The sequence below is a fragment of the Paroedura picta genome, chromosome 9 (assembly GCF_049243985.1).
Source record: "Paroedura picta isolate Pp20150507F chromosome 9, Ppicta_v3.0, whole genome shotgun sequence".
NCBI lineage: Eukaryota > Metazoa > Chordata > Lepidosauria > Squamata > Gekkonidae > Paroedura > Paroedura picta.
In genome coordinates this window covers 13,513,336-13,534,921 of record NC_135377.1, presented here as the reverse complement: position 1 = coordinate 13,534,921, position 21,586 = coordinate 13,513,336, and the positions used below count along the sequence as shown (strand labels likewise).

General features: G+C 44.3%; 1 protein-coding gene across 1 annotated transcript in view; it reads right to left on the bottom strand.

Annotated features, from left to right (window-relative positions):
- Positions 1-21,586, bottom strand: part of LOC143844190 (uncharacterized) — a 68,789-nt gene that overhangs the window by 38,825 nt on the left and 8,378 nt on the right. The gene's annotated exons all lie outside the window — the stretch shown is intronic.

Below are 21,586 nucleotides of genomic sequence, written 5' to 3'. Positions count from 1 at the left end.
TCTTCCAGCATTTTTTTTTTCATGACCCCAAAAGACCCCGCAGGGCTTTTATTTGCCGCCTCCACCCAGTGGCATACATGCCCAGTATCAGAATCTTTAGCAAGATTTGTCTGTTTATGCAACAGGGCAAATTACAAACTTCCAGGGTCTTTTTGAGTCTGGAAAATAGTGCAGGGGGAGGGGGCTTAAATCCCTCCCTAGTACTGATCAGAAGTGATGCCCCATGCATCTGTGTCATAAATGGGGAAAACCCTGGCAAGGTAAATGGAACTTCCAGCACTTCCTTCAGTTTGGCCCTAAATCTCAAATTAATTCCAATGGCAAATCCCTATTGAGGGGAAATATTTCAGTTCATCCAAGCGTGAGCTGGGATATCATTGCAAGCAGGGGCTTCATCCAACTGTTATCAAACCTTGAAGCTCTCAATTGCAGTGGCAGGGAGGAAGCTGCCACAAACATGCCACAATTTATGGATTGGTGTGAAAACATCTTATGCAGCAGGCATAGGGAATATCTTTAAGATACGCAACTAAATGTAACAGAAATCCATTGCGGAAGTATTTGTCAGCCAGCAAAAGTTAAAGGGCCCGTAGACACGAGGTGTAAAACATGGTTGTAGTGGGGGGGGGGGTTTCTAACACAAGCCAGCTCAGGACAAAATCTTGCAGATCACATTACGATAGCGTAAACCCAACAGTCTTCATACATGGAGATCATCCAACATGTCCATACAGCCCACGCAATGGTAAATAGTTCCAGAGCTTGAAATCCCAGATTTGTTTCCCCTTTTGCCTACTATAATTACACCAATTATTTGATTATCGTTTGAAATCCTTAAAAAGTTTTAAATGAAGGCGATATCAAGAAGCATCTCATGTGTGTGTTTGATCTGGATTCCCAGAGGAATGGGAAGGAGACTGTAAGCCGCTTTGAGCCTCCTTCGGGTAGGGAAGAGCGGCATATAAGAACCAACTCTTCTTCTTCTTCTTCAGTGATATCAGGGCTCTCTCAGCCTCACCCACCCCACAGGGTGTCTGTTGTGGGGAGAGGAATGGGAAGGCAACTGTAAGCCGCTTTGAGCCTCCTTCGGGTAGGGAGAAGCGGCATATAAGAACCAACTCTTCTTCTTCTTCTTCTTCTTCTTCTTCCAGTATCATAACTGGAAGTCAGCACAGTCATTCCCATGAAATTTATTCAAGTGGAGAGACCTGGCCTGATTTCACAGAGAAACGCACATCCTGAAAATTGGCTTTCTCCTTTAGAATGTTTTGAGGCTTCTATGTGAACAGTGGAACTTCCACACTGGATGCGAATATGATGGGGCAGGGTTGACAGCTCCAGTTCTGGATATCCATGGAGATTTGGGGGGGGGGGGATGTTTAGGGCCGGATTTTCCTATAGGCTAACTAGGCTTCAGCCTAGGGCCTCAAGATCAAGAGGGGCCTATATTCCACATTTTTACAAAGATCAGTACCAATCACAACATGTTTCATTTAACATATTGATATATATCACAGTAATGATGTATTTTATTATTTTATTATCTCTCATGTAAATTACAAAGTTAAAAATGGGAGGTGAAAGGGCCACATAAGTAGAATAGCCTAGGGCCTCTTTTCATGTAAATCCGGCCCTCAGGGGGGAGGTGAACCCTGAGGAGGACAGAATTTAGGGAGGTGAGAGACTTCAATGGGGGATAATACCATAGAGTCCACTCTTCAGCGCAGCCATTTCTTCTAGGTGAACTGATCTCTTGTCACCTGGAGATACATTGCAATCCCAGGAGATCTCCAGCCACTCCATGGATGCCGGTAACCCAAGGAGTAAGGTAGGAAATAAGAACTGTGGAACAACCAAGTCTGAAATTCAATACTTTTTTTTTTTAATGTGCATATATTCCAAATGGAAATTTCCATTAATTTTGAGATGGGAGGTGGGGGGGGAGGGTAAATAAGAAAGGGCTGCAGTGTAATTGACATCTGTATTGAGGATAGGAGACGGAAATTCTAACCTTAAATTAAAATGTGCCGTATTCCAAGAATTGTTTTTATCTCTTGTATGGCACAAACATAACAAAGGAAAGAAAGCGTCTTTGATGTCTGATAATGAGAAGTGTGGTTTAGCACTAAATTGATTTAATTTGTTTTATTTATTTTTTTTAAAAAAATACTCTAATAACTGAAACAAATTTGGACTGGAATTAGGGGAGGGGGGAGACTAGCCTATTATGGCACACACAGTAACTAAGAGATCACATCTATTATATGTCAATTTGCAAAAAGAAAGGGGTGGTAATTACTTTTCCCCCCTAACTAAGCACATTAAAAAATCTGCTTCAAAAAAGAAAAGAAAAGAGAAAAGAAAATATGTTAGAAACCCATTTAGGCCGCAGGATTCATCGACACTGTTTGCAATTATGAATTCATTTGGGGGATAGATGGCATTTTATTTAAAGAAGGGATTGTTTTGCTCTGCGATGGGAAACCACATCAGAGCCTCTTCGACATAAATCTTTTCATTGTATCTTCAAGAAAGCAACTGGAAATAGTGCAAGGAGGCGCCACAGATAAACTTGCAGTATTCCCTGGGACTGATCTGGGTGAGCTCATCCTTTGCGGGAGATAACAGGGTATGTCATGGTTACCAAAGCCTAATTTTGCTTTGCAGTTTGCGGCCGAAGAAATACAATGCCGCGCCAAACGCATTCCTCCGCTCTATAGATAACACATGCATAAAAGCCATAATGGCCCCTTTTAGAAGTTAACATTATTATCGGGCATGTCATTTTGGGCATCGTCTCTTTGACTTTGCAACGAGAGAGATCGGCTCATCCTCATTTCGTCTGGTCAAAGGAGAACACAGGATACAAAGCCAATCTGTGTCGGGCGTGTTTCTCTACTGATTTTCTCTTAGGATCATTTCCAGCTTTTCTTGGTGAAAACTACCTAGGGGAAGAAGCTTTCCATAAGTGGGACAGGGATATGTGGAGTGAGTGTATGCATGAGTGGGACGACCACTCTGTTTCGCCATGGCCGCAATCCCAAATCTGCCTTGCTTTCTATATTTTCATAGTGGGACAGTGATACAAAACCCTTTCAATATATTGCACTCACATGATGGGTTGGGAGATCCTGGCTGGCTCAGAAGTTGCCTGCGGAGAACAGAAGTAATGAACAGTTGAGAATCCTTCAGGGAATTTTTTTGTGTAGCCCACGAGGAGGAGGAAGAGAGGGGGGAGGAATAGAAAAAGAAGAAGAGCTGGTATTTATACTCTGCATTTCACTACCCAAAGGAGTCTCACAAGGGTTTGCAATCACCTTTCCTTCTTCTGCCCACAACAGACACCCTGTGAGCTGGGTGGGGCTGAGAGAACTCGGACAGGATTGCCCTGTGAGAACAACAAGGCTGTGACTAGCCCAAGTTTACCCAGCTGGCTGCATGTAGAGGAGTGGGGAACCAAACCCAGCTCTCCAGATTAGAAGCGTCCACTCTTAACCACTGCACCAAGCACTGGTTTCCCTAATGCCATACAATCCACCAGTGTATAATATAAATCAAAGAAGATCCTGTATGGTTGGCATATAATGTCAGCGTAATAAATTGTAGCAACAAAAAGTCTGCTGCCAGAATCTTTTGTTCTTCAACCCAACTCTCCACAGTGATATTCTTTCAGCATAAATTGCAAATGGCCACCCGCTACTGGCTAATTTTCAATCAACTGTATTTTCATAGATCTTCTTCGGACACCAATTTCTTTATGGTTGGATTACTGAGCTCATCTCTATCCGAAAGATAAGGGCTTAATTAGGTCTATTCAATTTAGGAACATCAGGAACACTTTGGGGCTTTTTGCCTTATGATGTTCTGGAGTCAGAGAGACCTAATTAAGCTCTTATCTTTGGGATAGATTTGAGCTCAGTAATCCAACCATAAAGAAACGGGTGTCTGACGAAGATCTATGTAAACCCAATTGATCGAAAATTAGTCAGAAGCCAGTGGCAATCTGCAATTTATGTTGAAATCAAATGATATCACTGCAGAGAGATGGGTTGAAGAATAAAAGATTCTGGCTGTGAACCTTTTGTTACTACAATTTATTAAATTGATGTTATATGCCAACAGTAGAAGATCTTTGATTGATATTGCACTACATCGTACACCATCCAATGTAGTCATTTTCTCCAGGGGGAGTGATCTTGTTTATTTGGAGATCAGTTGTAATAGTGGGAGATCACCAAGTGCTAACTGGAAATCGGCAACCCAAACATTAAAGCCTTTGACTGAAAGATCACTTTGTCACACTAAGCAGGGCTATACATTTTCAGTGGTGTAACTCTGTTTAGGATCCGCTCGATTTGAAAGGAAGAACTGTAGCAGTTTATGAAAGTGAAACTGAAATAAGGAAAAATGACAAAGTCCAGACGAGGTCCTTAGAATATTGTCCCTACCAAGGAAGGGACTCCTGTTTTAAGAAAGATGGACTTTCACATACCTGATAAAAAAAGGACAGAAGCCCTGACAAGCCCAATTGTGTCGTGTTAAGTCTGTGTTCTGTAAAGAGGATACATTTTTAAGGAAGGAGAGGGGGGAGGAAATAAAGAACTAATCTAATCTAGGGAACTGAAAAATAAGCAAGGTGGTTGACTGAATGTCAGAGTTGATGGATTAAAATGCACAGAGGGAAAGACAGCATGCATTTTCCTAACCTCTTATATTTTGATACAAAAGCTGAGGTGGAGGGTAGAAAAAAGGTGCCTTTTCGACTTTATAGAAAACGGGCTAAATAATTCAGCAGTAATGTAAGGTATTTTTGTCTATTTGTGGCACTATTTTAAAAAACAATAGACCCCAGAATTTGTTATTGCCACAAAATGCATCATTACGGTAAGCCCAAAAAGAGGGAGAGGAGAAATTACAGGGTGCTTGCCTCGTCTAAAACATGATGTATTTACTGCCAGAGATAAGATGGTTGAAGTATATCTAATCTAAATTCATGTCCTAATTCATGTTTAAAATAATGATAGCGACAGCCAGCCAAGCATCAGAGTAAACAGTACAGCATGAGCAACAGATTTAAAATGTTGGAATGGGAGGGGGGGGAAAATAGCATCATTGTTTGGGGAAGGATAATTATAGACCTTGAGTCTTCAAAAGTTAAAGCAGGTTTTGAAATGTGAGACGAGACAAAAGTACAAGATGGTATGATCTGCTCCACAGTTCCCTTGTGAGGGAAATGGGCGGGGGGGGGGGGAGAGAGGCAGAATACGAAGGCGCAAATCTCAGTCAGGCAACCTGTGGTTGATTAGTAGGGCCTTGCATGCAGAAGGGCCCGTTTTTACTCCCTGGTTTTGCTAAGTTAACGGGGAGGAAAACTTTATGCCTGAGATACAGGAGAAAGACTGCCGGTCAGCATAAACCAGGGGTAGTCAAACTGTGGCCCTCCAGATGTCCATGGACTACAATTCCCATGAGCCCCTGCCAGCATTTGCTAGCAGGGGATCATGGGAACTGTAGTCCATGGACATCTGGAGGGCCGCAGTTTGACTACCCCTGGCGTAAACAATACTGATCAGGATGGACCAATGGCCTGACTTGTTTTCATCTTTATTATTATGATCAAAGATCGGTTTGAAATAATACAGAGGCATGAAGTAAAATAGCTTCGTTATCATCCAAACCTATTGATCAGTTAAAATGAGACTAAAATATTGATGATACAACCATAGGTACCATTCTAAAATCATGTTAGACGACATTTCCCTGTCTTATTAGACAAGGATGTGAGGATGATCTGACTGCAACATCTGTCACTCCATGGATCGCCGGAGTTGAGTCGACTGATCTGGCTGGAGAGGTAAGCTTCTCGTACCTCCCTCACCCCAAGCAATTGTATTCCAAAAAAGTAAAAATTAAATTTATTGATGTAGATTCAGTTCACATTCATGTTGCTATAAAAAAAGAGAGAAGCCCAATCTAACGAATACTGTTATTGGGTTACAACAATGCCTTTAAGTATTAAAAAGAATAGCAGCCGTCTTATTTGTTATGTTGCAGCAGCATTGTAACGTGATAGCCTAGATTTAAAAAAAAATCATATCAAGTATACTTGGGGTGGAGGAAGGAGGCAATCGAGGGCACAGAACGGTGGGATTAGGTGCAAGCAGGCACCATTTTGCACACACAAAAAAAAACCCTTTTTGAAAAAGGCGGTTCAAGGTTGCAGTTTGGTACTTCTTGGTGGTGCACCGAATGGTTCCCACTTATAATAGCCTGGCAGGACAGCTAACAGAACCTTGACAAGCCTTGGCACATGCACAGGGCAGACTTCAACCTCGTCCCTGCCTTCACTTGAGTTAAAGTGCCTTGTCCCTTTAAGAGTTGCCTAATGGGATATTCTTTACCAGATATTATCACTTCATGCCCTGAAAAGCTTCACCTGCCCAGTCCCATAGATTAGTGGTGTTGTGGTTAAGAGTGATGGCTTCTAATCTGGCGAGCTGGGTTTGAATCCCCGCTCTTCCACACGTAGCCAGCTGGGTGACTTTGGGCTCATCACAGCCCTGATAGAGCTGTTCTCACAGAGCAGTCCTGTCAGAACTCTCTCAGCCTCCCCTACCTCACAGGTTGTCTATTGTGGAGAGATGAAGGGAAAGTAATTGGAAGCCACTTTGAGACTCCTTTAGGCCGTGAAAATCGGGGTATAAAAACCAACTCTTCTTCTCTTTTAAAAGGACAGGATGTTTTCACACTCCAGGTTGTTGACAGCCCTTGGGTTGATTGCCATCTTATGTCTCCTCATGCAAATGTCGTGGGGTTCCACTCACTTTGGGTCACAGTTCACTTTCAGAGTACATTGCTGTGTCAGGAATCATAAAGGGGGGTGGAAATTAATTTCTGGTATGTCAGTCTGGCAATGCAAGTGGGAGAGGAAATTTCCCATATAATATTTAGCCCCTCCCTTCCTCCCCTCAAACTGACATTCTGTGAGCCTTCAATAGAGTTCAGGTAGATCAATGCAGTTGAAAGAAATAAATTAAAATCCACTGTTCGGGGAAAGGCAGACAGCTCTCACCTATCCTCCTGTTTTTTGCTGTGTGTGTGTGTGTGTGTTTTTTTTTTAGGTTAATAGCTTCCAGTTTCCCAGGTATATCTATTTAGGGAATATGATGTAAAAGGAACATTTTAAATTTGGCTGCAGCCATATCACCTTGTTCGTAAGCTGCCTTCATTTATGCTAACAGGTCATGCTTTAGACTCTGGTAGTCCATTGCATGGCTGAGGGAGGCAGTGCGGAACTGGAGATGGTGGTGACAGCTGAGCCATGGCATTGCAAAGAGTTGGACCTATCTGAATGACTGACAACAAACAATAAGTACTTCTAGAGTGGGAGGGAAATGGGATAGTAAAAAGAAAGCTCATGCAGAATTGCAGTGCTGGAGAGAGCAGTATCTCAAGAATCCATCTGACTCTTTTGGGGGAGGGGTATCAAGCCACCGTTGACTTTTAGTCCCCCTGTAGGGTTTTTGAGGTAAGAGACATGCAGAGTTGGTTTGCCATTGCCTGCCTCCACCTCACAGTTCTTGCATGCTTTGCTGGTGTCCCATTCAAATACTTGTCAGAGCCGATCCTCCTAAGCCTTCAAGATCTGAAAAGATTGGGCTAGCCTGGTTACCCAGGTCAGGGGTCATTTCACATGCACCCCCCCCCCCTGAAAAGCACTGAGACTCTAGTAGGGTGTGTATGTAGGGAGGAATGATAATCCTAATCAGTATCTTTTCCCAGTAATATTTTCAAAACCTACAAGCCACAAGGGGACCAAAGACTTTCTACCAACTCTGAAATTCCTTCACACCCAAAGTGTTCCAAAGCTTTAATCTTAGCAGCTTGCCTCAAATGGGGTCACAATTGGTTGTCCCTTCCCCAGAGAGCCAGTGTGGTAAAGCAGTTAGTGTCAAACTAGGATTTGGGAGATCCTGGTCTGAATCCCCTTTCTGCCGTGGAAGGTAATTCATAGGATCATGGAACCATAGAGTTGGAAGGGGCCAACCAGGCCATCTAGTCCAACCCCTCTGCTCAATGCAGGATCAGCCTAAAGCATCCAGGATAAGTGTATGTCCAGCTACTACTTATAGACTGCAAGTGGAGCTCACCACCTCCTTAGGCAGCCTATTTCACTGCTGAACTACTAGTGACCCCGGGCCAGACACACCCACCAGCCTTACCTAGTTTACAGAGATGATTGTGAGGATAAAATTAAGGCAAATGTTGCAACCAGTTTTGTATTCCTCGTTGGGCAGAAAAGTTGGATAAAACCAAAGTAAGTCAATCAATAAATGAGTAGCAATTACTGGCCCATTATCATTCATATTCTTCTAAAGGCTTGGGGTCAATACCCAAAAGCCAAGATGAATATTAACCAGACAAAAAGAAGAGAAACACAGATGCCAAGGCCCAGCCCTTTAACCTGGTTTCTGCAAAACCAGGCAACACAAATATGAAAGAGTTGTACCTTATGCAAGATGTTCAGGCTTTATTATTTTATGGCGCTTCAAAGAAAGGGAGCTGATAGAAAGCCAGCAAGAGATTTTCTGCATACCTTGATCTGAGGAACAGATGAAATTATTCAGAGATCAATCACCAGGTTGATTTGCGCATTCATCCTTTACAACACTTATATAAATAAAATCCAAATACTATCCAATTGCATGTTCTGGTGCAAAATTCAAAATATGGGTAAACGATAGATTGAGCTAGGTATGCCCAAATAATACAAGGATACCAGTGCCTCCTGCTGATAATTGTCTTATCAATGCCTCTTATAGAAAGTCCTCCATTCTAGAAGATGCATGAGGTGACACACACTGAGAATTTTCCTGTCTCAGACTGCTACTCAAAGGGTGGAGAAACATCATTTCACATGTCTTCTGTAACTAAACACAGGGAGGATGCATGAGTCGGTGGCTATCCCCCACATCATCTCATCAAGGTTGGCTTGGAGTACAATGGCCTATTTCTGTTCTTTAATAATTACAGGGATGATTAATACGTGCCCTAAGAAATTGCATGGTCTCATACTTTCCCCTTCCTCTTGCCCCCCAAAAGGAATTGTTCTTCTTTCTAAGAGTACCGTGATTCCTGTTAATTGTTTGCTATGGTCACACAGAATGTTAACCATCTTTGGGATGAATTATACTGTAGGAAAAAAATTAATTCCAGAGCTTCAGAATGGTCCATAAGTTGTCTGATGTCTTGTTTGTTGGAGCATGCACATGCCATTATGTATGGGATTAGGCCATTTCGGAGGTCCAGGGCAGTTTGGGCTTTTGAGGCCTATAAAGGTAAAGGTAAAGGTATCCCCTGTGCAAGCACCGGGTCATGTCTGACCCTTGGGGTGACGCCCTCTAGCGTTTTCATGGCAGACTCAATACGGGGTGGTTTGCCAGTGCCTTCCCCAGTCATTACCGTTTACCCCCCAGCATTTGAGGCCTATAACCATAATAAAAATAAAAAATGATAATGCATGAGGTGCATAAAACAAGGTGTGAAATTATAAAATCCCCCCCAAACATCAAGGGGTTAAATCTGAAGCCCTTGTTGAACCACATAACCCTCCTGGGTTCCCAAGCCAGCAATTAAGGTTGCCAATACTAGCTTGAGATATTCTTGGAACTTGAAGTCAGTACCTGGGGAGGGTGAAGTTTCAGAAGGGGAGGGACATAAACAGGGAAGAGATACCATAGGATCCAGACTCTGAAGCTGCCAGAAACCTGAGCTCTGTCATCTAGGATTGCTAGGCCCTGACTGAAAGCTGAAAATTTCAATTAAAAACAACTACAAAAATCAACCAGCTACACAAATAAATAGCAGACAACCAAAGTTCAAGGACCAATACCAAGAAACTCCAATTGCTCAGAGACTCAAAAGGAAGTCAGTGAATTTAACTCCTGGGGAAGGGAGGGATTAACTGAAGACCTGTCAGTAAAAAAAGGGTTAGGCTTTCTTTTGAAGAAAGAATTGAAAGTGCTTGACACACATCCCAGAGAAAAGAGACCCAAAGCTCTCAGGCAATCTCACAAGAGGCTTCGCTTCAAGCAGAGGTCAGGCTGGCTTCATTATAAAGCAAGCATTGTAGCAGAATTTCCTCAGTAGATCCTCGATATAAGAGTGGGTAATTTGGGCAACTTGCAAGAGATATGGGAGCACACTGATTTTGTGCATGCCATGACTTCACTTTCAGCATCCTGTTTCACCCAGCAGCCAACCTGTTACCCTGGAGGGCCGACCAACAGAGCAAAGTGGCTAACGCCTCTTACCCGTGACTTATAAGTACTGGTAGCACTGGTTTCATACTGGTTCCATTTGTTATCTTGAATCTCTCTAATTCTGTCTTGGGTGCTTGTGGACAGTCCTACGCCCGCTGGTAGTGAATTCTGCAATTTAATTACTTGATCAGTAAAGAAATACTTCCTTTTGTCCATCCTGAATCTATTGCCCATCAGCTTCATTTGGTGCCCTCAAATTCTGATACACTGAGAGAGGGAGAGGGAGAGGGAGAGGGAGAGGGAGAGGGAGAGGGAGAGGGAGAGGGAGAGGGAGAGGGAGAGGGAGAGGGAGAGGGAGAGGGAGAGGGAGAGGGAGAGAAATTGAGTTCGGTCAGTGTTTACCTTTTGGAATATTCCAGCACCAGAATAACACTAGCTTAATATTACTCCAATTTTGTTGATGGAATTTGTAACAGTTTAAGTTCCCATGGGTCAGCTGGAGTAACTGGGATATAACTTTGTACTCTGACTCGCCACAAAAACTCTCTCTCTCTCTCTCTCTCTCTCTCTCTCTCTCCCTCCCTCCCTCCCTCCCTCCCTCTCCAAGATGGCAATATTCTTCAACTTATCCTTTCTTCAAAACTTAAATGGAGAAAATGTCACTATCTCAAGGCAAGCCCAAAATTGCCCAATCATGTGCAAACTAATAAAACGTGGATTTTATTTATGCGCTCAAAGACCATAGTTAAAATGAACCAGATTTCTCTGGTTCTTTGAAAAAGTATAGTATACATTTTCGAAGGACGCATTTGCATAGGAACTCCTGCAGTCTCCACGGGGCCTTTCATATCTGTCTTGTTCGGTTGCCAGTAGTCTTTTATATCTGATTATGGCACAAAGAAATATGCGAGTGATGCGTGGGAGCCTGAGCTCCCCTCTCGGCTTCTGAGGCCATATGGTTGCCTTTAGTCTTCCAGCTGCAAATGGACAGTTGCTTGAAAGGGTTTCACCAACATCCCAGGAAGAATGGGATTGAATGCGAAGTTGAAGATTTGGCTATGCATGTTCTGAAACAAAGACAGGCGCGTCACGTCTTGCACCGCTTGGACCAGATCACTTGAGCTTTCATCCAACCATCGTCTATCGATTATGTTGCCTTGACACTACCAAGTCCATGGTGCTTTATGACTAACCTTTAGCCAGAATACATGCACACAAGTTAGAAAACCCATCAGTGTGGTTCTGATTGTGAATAGTAGTGGGCATCTTTTGGACGTGTGTGCATGAGAGAGACAAAGAAAATTGATTTCGTCTTGTACTCATGGAGACTGCCCTCAGGCTGGATCCACAGAATAGTAACCTTCAAAGGCATTTACTGTCATATAATTGAAACCACGAAACTATATCCTATGCAGAATCATAGAATAATAGAGTTGTAAGGGACCTCCTGGGTCATCTAGTCCAACCCCATGCACCATGCAGGACACTCACACAACTCTATAGCTCATCCACTGTAATCTGCCACCCCCTTGAACCTTCACAGAATCAGCCTCTCCATCAGATGGCTATCGAGCCTCTGTTTAAAAATTTCCAAAGATGGAGAACTCACCACCTCCCGTGGAAGCCTGTTGCACTGAGAAACCGTTCTGTCAGGAACTTCTTCTGGACGTTTAGACAGGATTTATTTTGAATTAATTTCATCCCATTGCTTCTGGCTTGTATCTCCAAGGCAAGAAAGAACAACTCTGCTTCATCCTCTACATGGCAGCCTTTTAAATACTTGAAGATGGTTATCAGATCCCCTCTCAGTCGTCTCCTCTCCAGGCGGAATACCTGAAGATAAGAAATTGCCAGCATGTAGGCAGTGAAATCCTCACATAGATTTATTGAAGGTGGAGCCCAGAACTTCAACCAGGTGGGGTCTGACCAGTGTGGTATACAGCAGGACCCTGGCACCTTGAGATTTTGATGTGATGCCTCTGTTGACACAGCTCAAGATGTCATTTACCTTCTTTACTGCCGCATCACACTGCCTGCTCATATTTAGCTTACACTCCACAAGGTTGGGAAGGTACATCTGAATCAGTTTGCCAAACAACCACACCCAAGATGACAAAGAAATGAATGGATCATTGAAAAATTATCTCCATGTTAGCAAGGGGGTAAATAGGGTTATGAACCACATTCCCAGGTGTTCAAGCATCCAGTGCTTGAACAAAAACTAGGAAACATTTGGTTTTCATTTCTCCAAAGTTCCATGCCACATTGCAGTAGTTCGGTCTAAAATCCTGTGGGTTGGAGAATCTTCCCATCTGATCGCCAACCTGGCCATGTAGTACTCCATGGGAACTGGCCCAGCCTGCATGATTTCTGGCCTGCAGATATTCCTCAAGTGTAATGAGAATGGAACTCTTGGCAAAAGGCCAAGAATTGTACAATCCTTTGTAGATTCTGGAATGAGTTTTCATAGGACCACATTTGTATAAAATAAGACCTACCAGAGAAGCTAGCAGTTTTGAAAGTATAATTCCAAAAAGGACACATAGGAAACATCTCACCAGCTGTCTTTCTTCCATACTTTTTCTTTAGGATGTATTTCTGGTCATTTTCATTCACTTGATTAGGTGGTAAGGCCATCATTCAAGGAAGGGGGAATGGACTCAGCACGACGATAAAATATGGATGCAGTTATAAAATATCTTATGCTTCCCTTTGGCATTAAGCATCTCTGAAAGCCATTTATTGCCTCATATACTCCTCCTCTTCCATCACTGTTCTGTCTCCTAATTATCTAATATAAAAAAGTAATAAATGGCTAATGATGCTCAAAGTAGTGAAGTTATAAACATTTATTTGAACACCTTGAGCCTCGTGGGCTATTTCATTTTGACTGCCTGCCCTAAACATTTTTAAAAGGAAATATTTGTTCACATTTGGTAGCATGAACCTAAGAAGTTGCCATGTACCAAGTGAAACGTTGGCCCATCCTGTTCAGAGCCAGTGTGGGGTAATGGCTAAGCGCAGCGGCTTCTAATCTGGCGAGACGAGTTTGATTCCCTGCTCCTCCACATGCAGCCAGCTGGGTGACCTTGGGCTTGTCACAGCCCTGTCAAGAGCAGTTCTGATCAAGTGGTCCTGTCAGAGCTCTCTCAGCCTCCCCTACTTCACAGGGTGTCTGTTGTAGGGAGAGGAAGGGAAGGTGATTGTAAGCCGTTTTGAGACTCCTTTAGGCAATGAAAAGCAGGGTATAAAAAAACAACTGTTCTTCTTCAACTACTTCTACTCCTGTCCACGCTGAATGTGAGCTACAGAGAAATGGGTTTGGGGGGCTAACAAAAATGCACATTCATTCTAACAGCTTTCTGTTTCTGTGGAAGGACAAAGGTAAATTGCTCCCAAGGATGTTCCATCCCAGTGATAGTTCTCAAAGCATCAAATAGTTAAGGTTTAGTTATGCAAGCGTTTCTAGGCAGCAGAGAAGTTAGAAAACCCATGAGCCATCAAGGGACCATCTCACTCTTTGGCAGGAATGTGACACCAAGGAGATGAAAAAAAACTTGGGGATTTCTAGGAATAACAGGAAGAGAAGGAATGACCAATGGGGGGGAGGTGACCCACAGACCATACTTGACTTAAATTCCAGGGACATGAGGGAAACAAGGCCCATTTGGGTTGACTCCATCTGGAGATAACTTTCAGGAAGGCACTCTATCTTAGTGGTTGCCATTACCACGTTGTGCTAACTAAGGGGCCGGCAACCCGGAGAAAACCCCATCAACTAGGGCCCCCCAGAACCTGCTCCCCACCACTGGACACACCTATCAGGCACAGCACAAAATGTCCCAAGCCCGGCCACCCACCCCATCAAGCAACAGCAGCATTATACAGTCATTTAGTTAACGGTGTATACATTTGCTAGCAACAAAGCCCATTGTAAGCAGGAATGCAATGGGTGCTAGGACCCCCAAGTAGATGACACTTCTCTTTATTATACAGTGCTTGGATCTCCAGCTGTCCAGTTTGCAATTAGTGAAACTGTAGCACAAAGTGCCATGTAACCCCACCCTAAATTAATGGAGCTTGCACAGCTGCAGAGTTTAGTTGTTACAGTGTCAACACATGAATACATGAAACTACCTTACACGAAATCAGATCCTTGGTCGATGAACATCAGTATTGTCTATTCATGGTCTCCATGGTCTGAGACACTCTCCCTGGTGAGATCAGAGCCCACCAGGACCTTCAACATTCCCAGAGGGCCTGCAAGACAGCGCTATTCTGTCAGGCTTATAGTTGAGGCCAGGAAACTACCACTGAAGAATCTGCTGGCCTCCAGTTAGTATATTGTCATTACTAATGCCAGATCTTTTAACTGGAGATCCTGCTGATCGAACCTGGGACCTTTAGGTATGCCAAGCAGATGCTGTACCGCTGAGCCACAGCCCCTGTCTGTTTTGTTTGTGATACAGCTGCAGCAAAAGGCACCATGTTACACAGCTGCTTCCAGACAGTGGTCACTTTTCATCCCAAACAAGGCCCATCTCTAGTGCCAACTCAGAATCAAACGCTATTCCGCAGCTTTCATAAATCATACTTAGGTTTGATAAAATTTGGTTCGGCTACAATGCTCTCACAGCATGGGGGGATATGGAACTTATTAAGACAGAGCTTGACATTATCCAGCAAATGAATGGGAACACTTGTTCATTACGGCTGAAAATTCCCATTTTGGTATGCAAAGGCTGAGCAAAAGGGATCTGTGTGGGAGCCTGGACAGGGTGGAAATTCTTTCAGCAGCCCTCAACATGGAGACAAGACACAGGGCATCTCTTAAAGATGGTCTGCACCCAAAACCACTGTAGAAGTTAGCAATTTTGCAGGGTATGGAGGCCTCGTTACAATGAGAATGGCTGTCTTGGCCACAAAACGGATCATTCCTCTCCCCTAGAGTTTATCTAATCAGTATACATCTTTTTATCTTTTTTAGAATTCAGGCTGAAACAGCTTTAGACCCTCACCAGGGGTAGTCAACCTGTGGTCCTCCAGATGTTCATGGGCTACAATTCCCATGAGACCCTGTCAATGTTTGCTGGCAGGGTCTCATGGGAATTGTAGTCCATAAACATCTGGAGGACCACAGGTTGACTACCGCTGCTCTAGTCCACCTACCTTGCATATGGACTTTTACACGGACTTGACTGGATTTTCCTTAGGTTTGCCAGGTTCCTCCTAGCAACCAGCAGGGGATGAGGGAAGAGTTACCAGGAGCAGTAGGGAGGCTCATCCAGTGTACAGCAACATGTCAATATCATTGTCCACGAGACGCAGGATGACATCATTCATCAGAGCGAAAACCTGGTATTTGGGTAAAAACTCCATGGTGAATTTGGCTTCTACAATAGAGTTTTTGCCCAGATACCAGAGTGTCACTCTGTTGTTCCAGATGTGATGATGTAACTTCTGAGTCATGTGGACAGTGATGCAGACATGTCAATGCATGTTGGATGGGTCTCTCAATTTTTCAGCGTAAGTTCCCTCCGCCAGCCAGCTGATCAGGGGCAGGGAGGTGGGTCCTGGCAGCAGGGGACTCCCACCTCCATTAGGGGTCTGTCAACCCTATTTCTTCTCGTCCCCCCCCCCATTGTCTGCTGAGGTTCGTTTCATATAATGGAAGGAATTGGAGAGAAGCCTTTTTCTACCTGCCTTAGCTTTAAGATCTTTGCAGCACTAGGCTTATTCCCAAATGTAGCATTCATTTTCAGCATAAGCTTTTCTGTGGCCCCCAAGACAGCTACTCTAAACAGTGTAGCTGTCTTGAGCTCCCATTCCTGCTGCTTTTCCCTTCCCTTCCTCCTCTTCTGAGAATAGGATGTTTTGGAGAAACCTTAATTCATCGGGTATCCATAGGCTGGAAGGAACTTGACCGCACTTCATGCAGAAGCATCTCCTCAGACAGTGAGAAAGAGTAGAGAGAAAGAGAGAACTGAACATACTTCCCCCTACCTTGACCATGTTATCCCTGAACCTGGGTGGGACTGCACCCCTTGCCATATTTGCGCTTTTTAAAGAATGACAACCCTTCTTATATAGCACCCAACCAATGTCACCATTAGCCAGGTTTTGCTGCTTCTCTGATTATGCAACAGCTGGAAGAGTGTCAAGTACCTGGCAGGCCACAACACTTGGCTTACAGACGGAATTCAGCTTGGTAGACCACAAATTACGCATGCCTCATTTAGTTCTTCACATGTTGTGTGGTCCTTCTCTGTCGTGTACATCAAGCACATTCATTAAAAAAATATTGCCAGAACGTGAGAGACCTCTTTTCTACTTTTCTCTATTCCCCAGCAGAGGGTAGGAAAGCTGCCTTCCTGCTGACCAAAGACTTCTGGCCTAGCTTTCCAGTATGAGTATTTTTCCCTATTTGCTTATCTAATGTAGCGATCCCCAACCTGTGGGCCACGGACCACATGTGGTCCTTCGAGTAATTGGAGGTGGGCCCCAAAGGACACCTTCTCCCCCCCCTCCCTTTACTTCATCCCCCCCCCCGGCCCTTTACAACACACTTCAGGTGTCATTGTCTCCCATCACTCCCAAATGGGACTATCTCGTTGCAGAGAAACAAGCTCAGGGTTCCCATTGATTTGTCATTGTCATGAGTTAAAATTTCCATGAAAATGAAATGTTCCTTATGTTCATTGTTGTGGCGTGTCTGTATCTTATTTTGAAGGGATGTTTAAACATTACCATAGCGACCAGAGAGCGTTAGGGCAGTGGTTGAGAGTAGAGGAGTAAACTACCCCCCCCCCACCGGGCCTCAGTAAAAGGCGTTGAGTGGTCCCCGGTGATAAAAAGGTTGGGGACCACTGGTCTAATGGACAGGCCATTTAACCGATTCCACAAACCCTCTGATTGGCTGACTGTTTCCGAGGTTTACCAGAGCAGCTTTCTAAGGGACAAAAATGGGTATCACAGAAGGGGAAACGGAGGAAGCCAGCTTTGTGTAGTGGTTAAGAGGGGCAGCTTCTAATCTGGCGAGCTGGGTTTGATTCCCTACTCCTCCACGTGCAGCCAGCTGGGTGGCCTTGAGCTCTTCACACCCCTGATAATGTTGCTCTCACAAAGCAGTAATATCAGGGCTCTCTCAGCCACACCTACCTCACAGGTTGACTCTTGTGGGGAGAGGAAAGGGAAGGTGATTGTCAGCCACTTTGAGACTACTTCAGGTTGTGAAAGGTGGGGCATAAAATTCTTCTTCTTCATTCCACTGATGCAAAGGGACTTGTTAGCAGAGATGTACCACAATATCTGAAGTATTCTATAAATCTGTCACAATTTTCTTTTGCTTGGTTCTGTTCTCCATTTTATTTTCACCAGAACCCTGAGAGGGAGGCTAAGATGAGAAAGGATGATTGTTCCTATCAGCCAGTGTGTTTCATGAGGAGGAGGGGTTAGATTAGAACCTGGCTCTTTGCAAGCACGGACTGCTCTTCTAAATACCAGGCCACACTCTGTCAATGGGAATGAAAGAAGAAAGCCAGCCATGACATCAGGAAACATCACACCCGATCAAGTCAGACGAAATAGTCGTACAAAGCAGGAAACGCAGCTTGGGAGAAAAGGAAAACTTTCACTCAGTGCCTAAAACCTAGCTTTTGATCCACAAAAAATCTCCCTTGAAGGCTGGCATGCAATTTGAAACACCTGTTCAGGACACATTTCAAGTCAGCATGCCAACTTGATACTCATGTGCATTTTTATTCCAGGCGGGTGAGAAAATGCAAGGCATACGGTAACGTAGTCTCTGCCTTGTAAATTAAACTAACAGTTAATGTACATGGTCAGAGCACAGTTCTGCATTTGGAGCTCCTTTCAGCCTGCCGCTGAAGGGGCTTCTTGTGTACCTTCTTATTGTATCATCCCTCCAAGGAACTTGGGTATATACAATTCTGCATTTCTCATTTCAGCCTTCTAACCATGCTGTGTGATGCACTAGGCTAGTCAGGGCCCATTCATTCATGTAGCACATGTAGCATGGGCCATGGGCCCCGTACCTCCAGGTCCCCCACACATTACCTCCTCACCATGGATCAGTCCCATAGCCCCTCTCCCCCCCCCCTTTTCCCTCTTTAAGGATGCTTGGAGTGACACCGCTTCACACTGTGGAAGGCCCGTCTGCCCGCAGTCTGGCTGCTCCCGTTGCAATTCTACTCTTCCAGGGACCCACAGGTCCTTGAGCTGGCTCTGGTTCTACAGGCTCTGCAAATCCTTAAACCACTTCTGAGGCCAGTCACAATTCTCAAAGTTCTCTCAGCCACAGTTACCTCACAGGGGTTTGTTGAGGGGAGAGGAAGAGAAGGGAAGACAATTGTAAACCTCTTTGAGACTTCTTCGGGTAGTAAAAAGCGGGGTACAAAAACAAAACAGCAATAAAAGGTCAGGGGGAAACAGTCCTGGGGGGAATTCTTTGCCCTCATTGGGCTGCCTATCTACTGACAAGGCAGCCTAGATTCCTCACTGGACCAAATAAGAGTCCCTGGGGCCACTGCGAAGTAGGACTGAGCAAAAAGCTCTCTATATCCAATTTCTCCACCCTGTTAATAAACCTGCCTCCTGGCAACCGCGCCAATATTGCCAGGCCTTTGAAGCCTCGGCTTTTGTAAACCATATTGGTTTCCCTCTTCTGTGTTTCTCTAGCTCTGCCATGTATTTTTCAATGTATGGCAAACAGAACTATATGCCGTATTTCAGACATGCGGGGACCTCACAAATAAGGTTGCCAGCTGGGGTTGTCAATCAGGAAATGCCTGAATATACACTAGGGATGAAGGAGAGCCTCCAGCTCACAATTTAAGAGGCCGTAGCAGAGTTTTTAAGCCAGACTGCCTCAAAATTCTTGGGTTCTATGATCATCTCCCAGGGCTTCTTCAAAATAATACAATCTTCCATTTCAGGCACTACTTACTACCATTTTTTGTTTTTTAATTGGGTAGGGCAGGAGAGGAGGTTGGGGTTTCTTGGGACATCGGGACACATTTTGGGGGTTCCTCGACCAAAGGGGGGATTGGAAACCACTGGGCTGCATAAATCAGCATCCAACTTCTGCAATCCCACCTTAAATCTTGGAGTGACAGCGCCAAGCGTTCAGACCGGCCTGAAGGCTCAGGAGATGTCATTTGCGGACAGAGCATCAATCCAAAGAGGCCCAGGAAAAGTTCGCAATCGGCATAAATGAAAGAGTTAATGAGCGTATTAGATTTAAACACTGGGCCAAGGTGAGCTACGGATGACGGCTCAGCGGATGATAATGGTTCTGCCGATGCTAAAACGCAAGCCTCCGACCGGAGCCCAATTGCCTTCTTGATTTACCCAGTTTTATTGACTCAGGTTAAGAAAGCATCGCTGCAAATGAGAATTAAATAAAAGCACAGTAACAGGCAACCTTGACCTCAGACTATTTAAAATAATTGCTTTGCCCATAGAAAAATCAAGAGCTGATTAATGATACCTGCCAGTCTGGGCTGGTGCAATGGCCTCATCGTTTTGCCAGAAGATCAGCTAATTCAAACAAAGGTGGACATTCTGAACAAAATCAAACAAAACAAATCTCTTCTCAGGTTTTCCATAAACAGCCAAGAATTTTTTCTACAAGTCATGCCTCTGTTATTGTAATTAGGTTTAGCAACACGGAGGGGGGGGAGGGGGAGGGAGAGAGAGTGAGAGATGGTGTGGTACAGTAGTTAAATTTGGATTTGGGAGGCCCAGGTTTGAATCCCCACTCTGCCATGGAAGAGTGCCAAGTAAACTTTGATATTCTACTCCTGTTGATGTTTCTCATAGTGATATACTTGGAGTGACTTCATTCATAGCTTCATGGCTTACCATTGATTGCATGGATCATGTGTACAGATCTAATGGTAAGTCAACAGCAAGGGGCCTGGACATTTCTCCAGGTAGAAATTCCTGGAGATTAAAATGTAGAGCCTGGAGCCAATGGAATTTGTGGAGGGGAGAGACCTCAGTGGGGAAGAATCTACCCTCAAATCTACCAACGGTCATTCTGGGAGATCCCCTTGGCCTCACCTGAAGCTGGCAGCCCTAGCTGGAGATATGTGGAGGTTGGGAAGAGGATGCTATGCCAGGATACTATTCTTGTGGTAGAAAGAGAGAGAGAAATGGAAAACTATGTAAAGATCCTTTAAATCAACCTTCCTTGACCTTTTAACCATTGAGAGACGTCTGGAACATTCTTCAGACTTTGAGAAACCGCAAAAGTGGTGTGATCATGCAGAATATGGTTGGGAAGCATTGCCGTGTACATGCTCACCTGTGGCTACTCCCCTTCCCACCCCTCCAGGCCCATCATTGGTTATTTTGGCCAAGCTCCCACCCAAATGGGAAACGGGAAACTCCCACCCATTTCCCGGGGTTTCATGAAACCCTGGTTGAGAAAGCCTTAAATCATCCGCCCTTCCTTAATACCGTGTGATGTTCCCCCACAGTCTTAACTTTCGACTTCCTTATTTAAACCAAATAAACTTGCATATTGCACCAGATATGCTAACTGTGGTCACCAAGTTGCCCTCCATACAATATGAACCTTGGCGTAGACAGACTGCGCCATGCTACACGGAAGAGCCTCATAAAGGCCCCAAGGCCTTGGAGAGCCTTCATTTATGAACAAGGGGATTACTCTCACAAGACATCTTTGCTGGCAGGGAGCGACCTGTGGGAGCCATCTTATGCCTTCGGAGCATAACCAAGGAACCAGGTTTGTTTTAAAATCCATGAGGAGCTAAGCATGAATAAAAACTAATGGCATGAACCTGGGGAGGTGGACATTATCCCTCCATCTTCAGGAAGACAGGGCCTGGCTCGGAGGGAGGGAGCTCAACTTGTTTTTATTCCAATCTGTCTCCACGTCATAGTCAGCCCCACAAGTTCTCAAGGATTTATGCGAAATTTATGAGGAACCAAAATGAATGATCTTTTTTTCAGAAGTTCATATGGGAAGTTAGGAGGGGGGGGGCTCTTATTGCATTATATTGTGTAGCTCCAGTGATATGTTTCGAGTCACCGCTTAATGGCCCTTCCTTGGCCTTTCAGGAATACTGTGCAAGAGATTCTTCTTCTTCTGAAGCTCCCCCCAGTTGCAGATAAAAACATAGCCCCATATCATTCTAGGCAATAATATGCAAAGCACGGCTCCAGTATTCTTTTCTTTTTTTTTCCATGACTGCTCAGCTTCCCCTGGGAAGGACCTTGAGAAGAATCCCATTCCATTTCATAGGACTCTGAACAGTAAAAACCAATCTCCATAAATA